A 13,496-nucleotide genomic window follows, 5' to 3' on the forward strand; every position below is an offset into this window, starting at 1 on the left:
CTATACATATGTAAAACATGCATATTTAGTCAAAGTTTATGATGTGTATTCCTTGTTAGCTGACGTTATCTGCCGGAGCTATTTCATTTCACCTGACATTGCAGTAGCATTTTTTGAATGATGCGTAATTGTAAACAGAGATTTATGGATATATATAGCATATTATTGGAAATAAAATGAATGTACTGTGTAACATGTTATATTACTGTCATCTGATGAAGATTTCAAAAGGTTAGTGAAATTATTTTTCTTTTAATCCTGCGTTTGTTGATTGCATATTTTTTCCTACTTGGCTATGCTAATGAGGTATGTCTGCAGTGGTGGTTGGACATAAATATGTGCTATGTTTTGCCGTAAAACATTTTAGAAATCTGACTTGCTGGGTAGATAAACAACTTGTTTATCTTTCATTTGAGCTATTTTTCTTGTTAATGTGTGGAGGTTAAATATTTTTAGGAATATTTTTTTGCATTGTGCGTTATGCTAATGAGCTTGAGCCCTAGTCACAAACCCGCATACGGTATTGGTGGACTAAACGGTTAAGTACCTGTCCACCAACGTTGTCTGGTCCTGGGCTCTTTTTAACTTTTGTCGGTCTGAATAGGCTGATGATACTCTGGATGCTAAATTCCATTCTTGGAGTAACAATTGTCCCCATACGCACCTCAGTAATTTCTCCACTAAAATTCTGATAGTCAAATCTGAGATTAAAACCATTTAGCTCATCAGCCAGTCCTTTGTTTGAGTTAAAATCATCAACCTGTATGATCTTGTTTCCCTTGTAGCCCAACCATAGTTCTCATTCCATTACAGGCAGCCCTAAGATTGTTAATGAGTTCACCCTAAATTTTCTCCTAGCTTTCTTGATTTCTGCTCTCACCTTAATTCCAGGTTCCCTTTTTGCAGTCACATTGCCCTCATAGAAAGCAGTTTTCTTTTTACACAATAAGCTCTTCAATGACTTGGTAACCCAAAGCTTGTTTTTGGTGTAGATAGTACACATTTTGCTAGGGATCACTGTATTTTCACAGAAGGAAATATAACTGCAAACCACATCAGCGAGTTCATCTATATTGACACTAGTCTTGACACACAGCCCAATCTGCGCAGTCAAAACAGCCTTATAATGCCAGATTGCTTTCATTGGTCCAAACCTTCACTTCCCGCTTTGGCGCTTTCTCCCTCTTCAGCACAGTCCTGTCAAGAGGCAGAAGATGCACTGTGTTGTGGTCAGATGAGCCGAGCAGGGCTCTCGCTATAGACTTCTGTCACCTCTGATGGAGCCATAATACAGGGTCTTGTTGAGGCGTGTTGGGAAAGTGAAATATTTATAGATCATTTCAGAGTTTTCTTCATGTTACAGTGATTAAAATCACCTAACATAATATTGGGACATAGGGAGACACCGAATGCAGTTTCTGTGTGACAGTATACATAAGGTCAGCAGCGTTCTTCGCATTGGCCTTCGGGTGAATGTAAATGACCGTGATAAATATTTGGGGAAACTCTCTTGGGAGATAGAAAGGTCTTATTGACACTGACAGAAGTTCAATATCAGGTAGACTCGAGCTGTGTTCGAATATCCATACTAACATACTGTATACTACATACTTAATGAGTATATACTACATACTAGTAGTTCATTTTAGTATACTGTATACTTGTATCCTTTCAGTTAATGCTGTTGCTATGCAACCTCATGCTAGCTTGTTAGCATAGCAAATTATTAGCTAAACATTTTACGATTTTGGGTGTGTTCGTAAATTCATTCTGGAGTGCCAGAGTAAGTAAATCCAGATCGTTGTCAGATTGTCCGTTCGTAAATCCAGAGCGCTTCGCTCTCGGAGCATACACTGGACGCTCTGGCCGAGGAGTAGTGTTGATCTGAGCATTCTGACCTCGCAACGGCAGTCACGCACCCAAGCTCACTGGTTCAGAGCGTTGGGCCAGTAACCAAAAGGTTGCTGGCTCGAATCCCCGAACTGACAAGGTAAAAATCTGTCATTCTGCCCCTGAGCAAGGCAGTTAACTCACTGTTCCCCATACACTTAGGTTGGAGTCATTCAAACTCGTTTTTCAACCACTCCACAAATTTCTTGTTAACAAATTATAGTTTTGGCAAGTTGGTTGAGGACATCTACCTTGGGCATGACACAAGTCATTTTCCCAACAATTGTTTACAGACATACACTAAGTTGACTGTGCATTTAAACAGCTTGGAAAATTCCAGAAAATTATGTCATGGATTTAGAAGCTTCTGATAGGCTAATTGACATAATTTGAGTCAATTGGAGGTGTACCTGTGGATGTATTTCAAGGTCTACCTTCAAACTCAGTGCCTCGTTGCTTGACATCATGGGACATCATGACATCAAATCCACCCAAAAATCAGCCAAGACCTCAGAAAAACAATTGTAGACCTCCATAAGTCTGGATCTTCCTTGGGAGCAATTTCCAAATGCCTGAAGGTACCACGTTCATCTGTACAAACAACAGTACGCAAGTATAAACACCATTCTGTCTCCACGCGTTCTGTCTCCTAGAGATGAATATACTGTGGTGCGAAAAGTGCAAATCAATCCCAGAACAACGGCAAAGGACCTTGTGAAGATGCTGAAGGAAACAGGTACAAAAGTATCAATATCCACAGTAAAACGAGTCCTATATCGACATAACCTGAAAGGCCGCTCAGCAAGGAAGAAGCCACTGCTCCAAAACCGCCATAAAAAAGCCAGACTATGGTTTGCAACTGCATATGTTGTCAAATATCATACTTTTGGAGAAATGTCCTCTGGTCTGATGAAACAAAAATAAAACTGTTTGGCCATAATGACCATCGTTATGTTTGGAGGAAAAAGGGGAAGGTTTGCAAGCCGAAGAACACCATCTCAACCGTGAAGCACAGGGGTGGCAGCATCATGTTGTGGGGGTGCTTTGCTACAGGAGGGCCTTGTGCACTTCACAAAATGATGGCATCATGAGGCAGGAAAATTATGTGGATATATTGAAGCAACATCAAGACATCAGTCAGGAAGTTAAAGCTTGGACGTAATTGGTCTTCCTAATGGACAATGACCCCAAGCATACTTCCAAAGTTGTGGCAAAATGGCTTAAGGACAACAAAGCCAAGTGGCCATCACAAAGCCCTGACCTCAATCCTATAGAACAATTGTGGGCAGAACTGAAAGTATGTGTGTGAGCAAGGAGGCCTACAAACCTGACTCACTTACACCAGCTCTGTCAGGAAGAATGGGCCAAAATTCACCCAACTTATTGTGGAAAGCTTGTGGAAGGCTAGCCAAAACTTTTGACCCAAGTTAAACAATTTAAAGGCAATGCCACCAAATTCTAATTGAGTGTATGTAAACTTCTGACCCCACTGGGAATGTGATGAAAGAAATAAAAGCTGAAATAAATAATTCTCTCTACTATTATTCTATTATTTCACATTCTTAAAATAAAGTGGTGATCCTATCTGACCTAAGACAGGGAGTTTTTACTTGGATTAAATGTCAGGAATTGTGAAAAACTGAGTTTAAATGTATTTGGCTAAAGTGTATGTAAACTTCCAACTTCAACTGTACTTAAGTATCAAATGTAAAAGTAAAAATCATTTCAAATTCCGTATATAAGCAAACCATTTTCTTGCTTTTTAATTCCCAGATAGCCAGGAGCACACTCCAACACTCAGACATCATTTACAACAGAACCATGTTTCTTGAGTCCGCCAGATCAGAGGCAGTAGGGATGACCAGGGATGTTCTCTTGATAAGTGTGTGAATTGGACCATTTTCCTGTCCTGCTAAGCGTTCAAAATGTAACAAGTACTTTTGGGTGTCAGGGAATATGTTTGGAGTAAAAAGTACATTATTGTCTTTAGGGATGTAGTGAAGTAAAAGTAAAATAAAAAATATATATAAATAGTAAAGTACAGATACCCCAAAAAACGACTTTCTTTTAATTCTAGGGGTGGATCAGCTTAATTTAGCGGAAAAATTGTTGCTTCTATCAATGTAATTGTCTGCATCATTTCCAATCCTCCATATCTTTTTATGGTAAATATATATATCCATATACATACACATAAATACACATATGCATACATATATACATACACATACCTACTGTATATAGATATACATACTTATTTTAGAATATACCTTTATTATTCCCCGCAAACCCTACCATCCTTCCCCCAATTGGAGTAAACTAATAAACAATAACACTTAGGCTTCTACCTTCAGTTTATGCATCTTATACACATTTTACATACATAATCTAATAATCCTGTCACGCCTTGGTCATTGTAATTTGTGTTTTTCGTTATATATTTTGGTCAGGCCAGGGTGTGACATGAGTTTATGTGTTGGGTTCGTATTGGGGTTTTATTAGCATTGGGATTGTGTATGATTAGGGGTGTGTCTAGTTAGGCTTGGCTGCCTGAGGTGGTTCTCAGTTGGAGTCAGGTGATTCTCGTTGTCTCGGATTGGGAACCGTATTTAGGTAGCCTGAGTTCACTTTGTAATTTGTGGGAGTTTGTTCCTGTCTCTGTGTTGTAGTCACCAGATAGGCTGTAATTAGTTTCACGTTTCGTTTGTTGTTTTCGTATTTCAGTTATTTCATGTACCGTCATATCTTTCATTAAAGTCATGAGTAACCTACACGCTGCATTTCGGTCCGACTCTCTTCTTACAACAGACGAACGCCGTTACAAATCCTCTATTTCTGATGTCCATCCAGTTTGATTTCTATTTGTAACTATGCTATTCACTAAATTTCTGAACCTATATACATTTTACAGACCCCGTATGTTTTACATTGGTTATCTTGTTATTAGTCCCACCCTTCAGCTCCATTCAACCTCTGCCGTCTATCTCTCAACATCATCCATTTTGGATTTCTATTTGCCATATATTTTTCAACTGTGCTGTGATGCTTGACAAAAGTACAAACATTTCTATTCTCATAGCTTCTACAGATTTTTAATTAAAAATAAACATTTTTGCTAAAATAATAATAATATTATTGATTGATTGACTATGGCTTTTCAAATCACCCAGTATTGCTATCTGCAGCGTTAGTTCTAGGCAAATGTTGCAATTCTTCAGACATTCCTGGACCTGTGACCAAAAACAAGCTACATTATGGACAATACCAAAATAAATGATCTCATGACTCTGCCTCCTCACAGCAAAATCTGCAGAGCTGGGAAGATTGTATCCCCCAAATATAACCTTCTATTGGTTGCAATAATTTTGTATAGTAATTTAAATTGACAAATTAAAAATGTATAGCGTTGTTTTGCATATCAATTCATAAACAATGTGCCATGGAATCGGTACATCGAAAATCTCTTCCCAACTATTTTGTATATGGCACAGCTGTCAGTTTTTTGGTCATTAAATGAAATTGGTATATGTTTTTAATTATCACACTTTTCTCTACCCATTTATGTTCTTTAGTGCAGGGCCGACATACAAGTACCTTACTTTTTTCCCCTTCCATTTTTGTGGTAATGCTGCAATTAATTGGTTGTAATTTTGGGTAGAGCAGACATTTCCATATATCTGTGTTAACTGCATGTGTGACATAATTCCTATTTATGATATCATTCACTAAAATTACACCTTTTTTAAACATTTATAAAAAAAAAAAAAGTAAAGTATATACTATATATATATATGAGTTTAACCACACTATTTGTTGTATTATTTTTCTGTCTTTTCAGGTGGATTAAACTGAAATTGCAACCAACTTTCTACGGCTTGTTTGACAAATGATGATATTGTGGAGATTATTTCCTTTTCAAACAACCGAAAGTGAGCAGCTGTAATCTGAATAAAGGGGAAAAGGCCTTTCTTGAACATAGGATGAGACATTCCTACCAATTGACTAGAGAACCAGTTTGGATTTAAGTATAACTTTTGTATGACTGATGCCTTTAGTGAGAGGTCTAATGCTTTAATATTTAATTTTGTCTGACTTGCCATTCCAAATAAAATTGAATATTTTTTGTTCATATCGTTTAAAAAGCAGGTCACTAGTTGTAGGCAAAAACATAAGCATATCGGTAAACTGTGATATGACTAAATAGTTCATCAGGGTGATTTTTCCACAAATAGACAGGTATTTTCCTTTCCATGGTAGCAAGATCTTGTCTATTTTTGCTAACTTTCTATAAAAATATATTGGAGTGAGATCATTTCTTTCTCTTGGGATTTGTATACCGAGTATGTCCACATCTCCATCAGACCATTTAATTGGTCAACTACACAGTAATGTAAAATTAGCATTTTTTTAGTGATCCAATACGTAATATAGTATTGGAGTATCTTGTTGAATGTCTAATAATCTACCATTTATATAGGAGTGGTTAAAACATGCTAATAATGGTCCTCTGAGTATATTTAAAAAAGTTTGGTATACTTCTACAGGTATGCCATCCAGCCCTGGAGCTTTCCCAGCCTTAAAGGCTTTAATTGCATCAAGAAGTTCCTTCTCTGTAATTTGGCCTTCACATTAGTCTTTCTGTAAAGATGTTAATTTTACATTATTATTAGGGGAAAAATCCATACAATTATCTTCAGTTAGTGGAGATGGAGGAGACTGAAACAAAAACATATTCTTAAAGTACTTTACTTCCTCTTTCAAAATATCATTCAGTGAATCATGCGAGACTCTATCATTTGTAGCAAGTTTCAATATAGTTTCTGGTAGCATTTCTATATTGAAGATTGAAAAAGAATTGGGTACATTTTTCCCCATATTCCATCCAGTTCGATTCATTTTTTAATAATATATATTCTTGAATAAGTTCCTTAATTTCTTTTTGTTTTTCCTCTAACTTATTCTGTGCCTCTATGGTACCGTTTTTATTGCTATCTAACCTCACTGTTAGACCTTCAATTTCCTTTGTTCATATGGACTCTTTTGATCTAAATTGCTTCTGTTTTATCGATGAGAACGGAATTGCATGGCCTCTAAAGGCACATTTAAGAGTGTCCCATACAATAAGGTGATCTGCTGCACCTGTTTATGTCTGAAAACGTCCGTTTTAATATACATAATATACCCCCTTTCTGAATGTCCGAGTGTGACCCCCTCCCCATGGGTTAATGCAGCTAGTGTTGCCAGCACTGCCACTGCCTGGGTGGGGGCACCCCACTGGAATCCCTACTGGCTAGGTAAAAGGTTGTCAAGGTTCTCATTAGTAGCTTTGAGATTTTCCTTGTATATTATGCTCTCCCTTTAGGGGTCTTTGGCTTTGCAGGACCAACCCTGCCAAGCAGGCTCAGAATCTCAAGGGGGAAGTGCTGCTCTAGGTCTCTGACTGCATTTTGGCTGCATACAGACCTCTTACAGCAGGCCCATAAAACAGGGAATTCTCCTTAGTATCTGGGTCATTCAGTTGAGGGTCTAGGGCATAGAGTTGTGGACCCTTCCATCAATATAGGATCATAAATTTAAAAAAAATGTCATGTATAATTCATTTTAAAAATGTAATTCGCCATGATAGGACAATACATAAATTAAATGTATAATTTATTTTAAAACGCTGTTCCACCATGATAGGACAATACATAAATAAGATATATAAGATGTATAATTCATTATAAAAAGTATATCCATCTTCTGAACAACATTGAAAGGTCACAACCCCTGCTCACAGCAATACATTGGTTCTGGGATATGCAACCATTTCCTTTCTCACTCAACACCACACTTTCCAAAGGGCTAGCATTGTGAGTTTCATTATTTTCCTCGTCTATAAGAGCGTTGTACTTTTAAAAATAGCCATGGAGGAGACTTTGTGTCTCTGAACAACCGGTTCATCACCGAGGTAAAGACAGTTTCAGGTTGGATATTCGATGGATATTCGCCTGTAGTTTTCCTTACGTCCACCAACAGCAGTTAGGGACCGTCAACATAATAACAAATCAAATGTTTCACATTTCAATAGCTCTTTAACCATTACTCCTAACACTTTAAAAACTGGTTGTAGCTAAACCGATGACACACATTGCACACCCTTTATTTTGTCCATTTTCATCTCACATTGTTTTACTTTAATTTTTCTAAATGTAGAATTTCAATAGGTCCTTGGTCATGTGACCTAATGTCCTCTGACTACCCTTCTATATGGCACATTCTAGTTTGTGTACTGTAAGATCACACAGTGTCATGTACATTTTTCATATTTTCACATTTGCAATAGCTCCTTGGTCAAGTCAATTACACACCTAAGAAGCATGCAGTGGATATACACCCATATTGCATAGCCTCTAGTCATGTATGTTCTATATTGTTGTACATTAATATTAGTTTGACAATCAAGGGGTTTAGTCCAGTGTTGTGTTTACCCCTTTCTTTAGTATTTATCTACAATAATTGGTAGTTCTTTTTTTATTTCGCCACAGTATTTAACAGTGGTACACAATAGGAGAGAGACTGATAATATCTCATTTCGTCGTTAATATCAACCATAAAGGAAAAGGGCAAAGTACGAGCGTCATGCTATTAATTATCCAAAGCAGGGATGGAGAGTGAGCTGGTGAGGTAGACTGCAGTGGGGTTGCTGGTCAATACATATACTGAACCTGTAACCACAGTAATGGTGGCCAGTAAATCAATGAATACAAATGTAATATTGACAAAATTAAACAGAAATTGTAGACCTTTAATCTTTTCCAACATGTCAACAGACACTTATCTTCAATTAAGTATGAAACATTTTACAGTGTTAACTTCCTCTTTATCCCTGGTTGATGTACATGTCAGAGCCTCTTCAGTGTGGATGGGGTACAGCAGACATTAACCCTGGTTGATGTACATGTCAGAGCCTCTTCAGGGTGGATGGGGTACAGCAGACATTAACCCTGGTTGATGTACATGTCAGAGCCTCTTCAGTGTGGATGGGGTACAGCAGACATTAACCCTGGTTGATGTACATGTCAGAGCCTCTTCAGTGTGGATGGGGTACAGCAGACATTAACCCTGGTTGATGTACATGTCAGAGCCTCTTCAGGGTGGATGGGGTACAGCAGACATTAACCCTGGTTGATGTACATGTCAGAGCCTCTTCAGGGTGGATGGGGTACAGCAGACATGAACCCTGGTTGATGTACATGTCAGAGCCTCTTCAGGGTGGATGGGGTACAGCAGACATGAACCCTGGTTGATGTACATGTCAGAGCCTCTTCAGGGTGGATGGGGTACAGCAGACATTAACCCTGGTTGATGTACATGTCAGAGCCTCTTCAGTGTGGATGGGGTACAGCAGACATTAACCCTGGTTGATGTACATGTCAGAGCCTCTTCAGTGTGGATGGGATGGGGTACAGCAGACATTAACCCTGGTTGATGTACAGCAGACATTAACCCTGGTTGATGTACATGTCAGAGCCTCTTCAGTGTGGATGGGGTACAGCAGACATTAACCCTGGTTAATGTACATGTCAGAGCCTCTTCGGTGTGGATGGGGTACAGCAGACATTAACCCTGGTTGATGTACATGTCAGAGCCTCTTCAGTGTGGATGGGGTACAGCAGACATTAACCCTGGTTGATGTACATGTCAGAGCCTCTTCAGTGTGGATGGGGTACAGCAGACATTAACCCTGGTTGATGTACATGTCAGAGCCTCTTCAGTGTGGATGGGGTACAGCAGACATTAACCCTGGTTGATGTACATGTCAGAGCCTCTTCAGTGTGGATGGGGTATAGCATACGTTTTCAACAACAAAGACTACCTTCCAGTTTGTGTTCTTTACTGAACTGTTTTGTCTTCATTCCTAGGCACAGCACATGGATCCACCGTTGGTATGCAAAACATTCAATCCAAACAAAGCGTAACACGTTTTAGCCATCCATTGTGTTATATCATAAATTGTCTTGCATGTCATCACTGTTTGTCAAAAGATTATACACATGTTAAATAAAATGACTAACCCAGTCAGTCTTTGAGCCACATCCAGGTTCTTTATCAGTGGCACATATGAAGCAGTTGTTGGCTTTGTTGAAGTCTGAAATCATAACCATGAACTGAACATATGGCTGTCCCACACAACTACATAAAAATAAAGAATTTACATCTACTTTGAATTTAATGTCATTTCATACCAGACATTTGTAGTACATCCTCAACCATTTCCTTTTGCAGTTTCGCCATGTGTTTTTGAAGGTTCCATATCAATTTGGGAGGGGATGTTGGGGAAGCAACTTCCTTGGCCATCTACACCAAAAAAATTTAATGTAGTTTTTGACCTAATTGTCACATAACAGCTAACCATTCATTATTGAAAATATAACTACCAAACCTGCATTACAAAGTCCCACAGCTGAAGGTGTCCTGCTGCATGGTGTGAGTTATTTCCCCTCCTTTACACTTTATGTCCGCCCAGTCGTCTTTTCCATGGCAGGATCTTCTCATTTTGAAGTATTCTCTTTTTTATGTAAAAAATCATTAAAATATGATTAGTTATAGGCAAATGAATGCACAAGCCAAGTGTGTATGCTGTTTTCCTTATCACTATAACCAAGTAGGAATTTATAAGTAGAGGTAATTTCCTTCATGCCCCATTCCACACAGCCTAAATTATAAGCACTGAACCATTTACAGGACAATAATAAAAGTAGCATATAGGATCCAACCCTATTACAGAGTGAATAAATGTAGAGCGTTTGTAGACTTCAAGAAATAAATATTATGTGACAGTTTCATCAGTACGTGCTTAAAGAAAGTCATATCACAAAGATCCCAGATGACAGTGCCAACCAAATCTATGACAATAGAGAATGAATTGTAAGCACCAAAGTGGGTTTGTCAAAATGAAAATGTCAGTTGTTGAACATAATACTTCTATTTACAATAGCAATTTATGATATATGCAGTTGAGGAATATTCCATGTACCAACACTACATGTAGGATGGACCTAAGATATTCCCACAGAGTATATTCTTATTTTTTATTTCACCTTTATTCAACCAGGTAAGCAGGTTGAGAACAAGTTCTCAACTGCGACCTGGCGAAGACAAAGCAAAGCAGTGTGACACAAGCAACAACACAGTTACACATGGAATAAACAAACTTACAGTCAATAACACAATACAAAAGTCTATATACAGTGTGTGCAAATGAAGTAAGATTAGGGAGGTAAGGCAATAAATAGGCCGAAGTGGCGAAATAATTACACTGTCGTGCAAAGGAGTAAAAAATTATAAAAAATATAAATAAAATAAATAACAATATGGTGATGAGGTAGTTGGATAGGCTATTTACAGATGGGCTATGTACAGATGACATGTAAGCTGCTCTGATAGCTGATGCTTAAAAATAGTGAGGGAGATATGAGTCTCCAGCTTCAGTGATTTTTGCAATTCGTTCCAGTCATTGGTCACCATAGCATCTCCCACCCGTAGCACAAGCTCCAGCAGGTATATCTCTCTAGTCACCCCCAAAGCCAATTCTTTCTTTGGCCACCTCTCCTTCCAGTTCTCTGCTGCCAATGACTGGAACGAACTACAAAAATCTCTGAAACTGGAAACACTTATCTCCCTCAATAGCTTTAAGCACCAACTGTCAGAGCAGCTCACAGATTACTGCACCTGTACATATCCCACCTATAATTTAGCCCAAACAACTACCTCTTTCCCTACTGTATTTAATTAATTAATTTATTTTGCTCCTTTGCACCCCATTATTTTTTATTTCTACTTTGCACATTCTTCCATTGCAAATCTACCATTCCAGTGTTTTACTTGCTATATTGTATTTACTTTGGCACCATGGCCTTTTATTGCCTTTACCTCCCTTATCTCACCTCATTTGCTCACATCGTATATAGATTTGTTTATACTGTATTATTGACTGTATGTTTGTTTTACTCCATGTGTAACTCTGTGTCGTTGTATGTGTCGAACTGCTTTGCTTTATCTTGGCCAGGTCGCAATTGTAAATGAGAACTTGTTCTCAACTTGCCTACCTGGTTAAATAAAGGTGAAATAAATAAATAAAATTGGCAGCAGAGAACTGGAAGGAAAGGCGGCCAAAGGAGCAATTGGCTTTGGGGGTGACCAGTGAAATATACTTGCTGGAGCGTGTGCTACGAGTGGGTGATGCTATGGTGACCAGTGAGCTGAGATAAGGTGGGGCTTTACCTAGCATGGACTTATAGATGACCTGGAGCCAGTGGGTTTGGCGACGAATATGAAGCGAGGGCTAGCCAACAAGAGCATACAGGTCGCAGTGGTGGATAGTATATGGGGCTTTGGTGACAAAACGGATGGCAATGTGATAGATTGCATTCAATTTGCTGAGTAGAGTGTTGGAGGCTATTTTGTAAATGACATCGCCAAAGTCAAGGATAGGTAGGATAGTCAGTTTTACAAGGGTATGTTTGGCAGCATGACTGAAGGATGCTTTGTTGCAAAATAGGAGATGTTTGATATGAGTCTGGAAGGAGAGTTTACAGTCTAACCAGACACCTAGGTATTTGTAGTTGTCCACATATTCTAAATCAGAGCTGTCCAGAGTAGTGATGTTGGACAGGCGGGCAGGTGCAGGCAGCAATCGGTTGAAGAGCATGCATCTAGCTTTACTTGTATTCAAGAGCAATTGGAGGCCACGGAAAGAGAGTTGTAAGGGCATTGAAGCTCGCCTGGAGGGTTGTTAACCTCTCTGCGCACCGAACCTGTTAGCGGGATTAAATTCGACAACATACGTGATCGCTACATAAATAGTCATATTAAACATTCATGAAAATACAAGTGTCTCACATGGGTCGAAAGTCTAGAATTTTGCTAATCTAACTGCGAAAAAAGGATTTACTGTGAAAGAAGATGATGCATTTATCTAAGAACAAAGCCCCATAAAAAAAACTATTTCAACCAGCACAGGCGTAACAACATCACAAATTGCAATAAAATAAATTGTTTACCTTTGACGATCTTCCTCTGTTTGCAATCCCAATGCTCCTTGTAACACAATGAATGGTCTTTTGTTTGATAAAATCCATTTTTATAGCCTAATACAAAACATTTTGTGAACCGCTTGTGTCGTGAATTCCGTCTCATTCCATTTTCGACGACACATTCGATGTAAATACACACACTAAACGTGACTTTATCCAGTCATGTTTGGTTTCATTGCAATCACCTGGTTTGTTTGTAACACAACCAAATGTGATGGGTCATTTCGCGGGACGTATTGACTGAAAGAAACCGATTTGAAGACAACAAGTAATGACATCATTGTGCACCAATGATATGACCGCTGTTTCGTTGATTGACTGTATTTTAACCCAATGACCACTGATCGTCTTGAAATCTAGCTGGGTAGATAGCCAATGAGCTGAGGTAAATGGCAATATGTAATGTTTATGTGTTGGAAGACCAACCCATGTAGTAAACTCCGGCGTAAAGAGGGTCATTTGCCATTGAAGATTCATATCGGAAGGAGCCACGCGTGTTACGCACAGCATTATTTTGGCAAAGCGCAT

This window comes from Oncorhynchus gorbuscha, linkage group LG01 (assembly GCF_021184085.1).
Source record: "Oncorhynchus gorbuscha isolate QuinsamMale2020 ecotype Even-year linkage group LG01, OgorEven_v1.0, whole genome shotgun sequence".
NCBI lineage: Eukaryota > Metazoa > Chordata > Actinopteri > Salmoniformes > Salmonidae > Oncorhynchus > Oncorhynchus gorbuscha.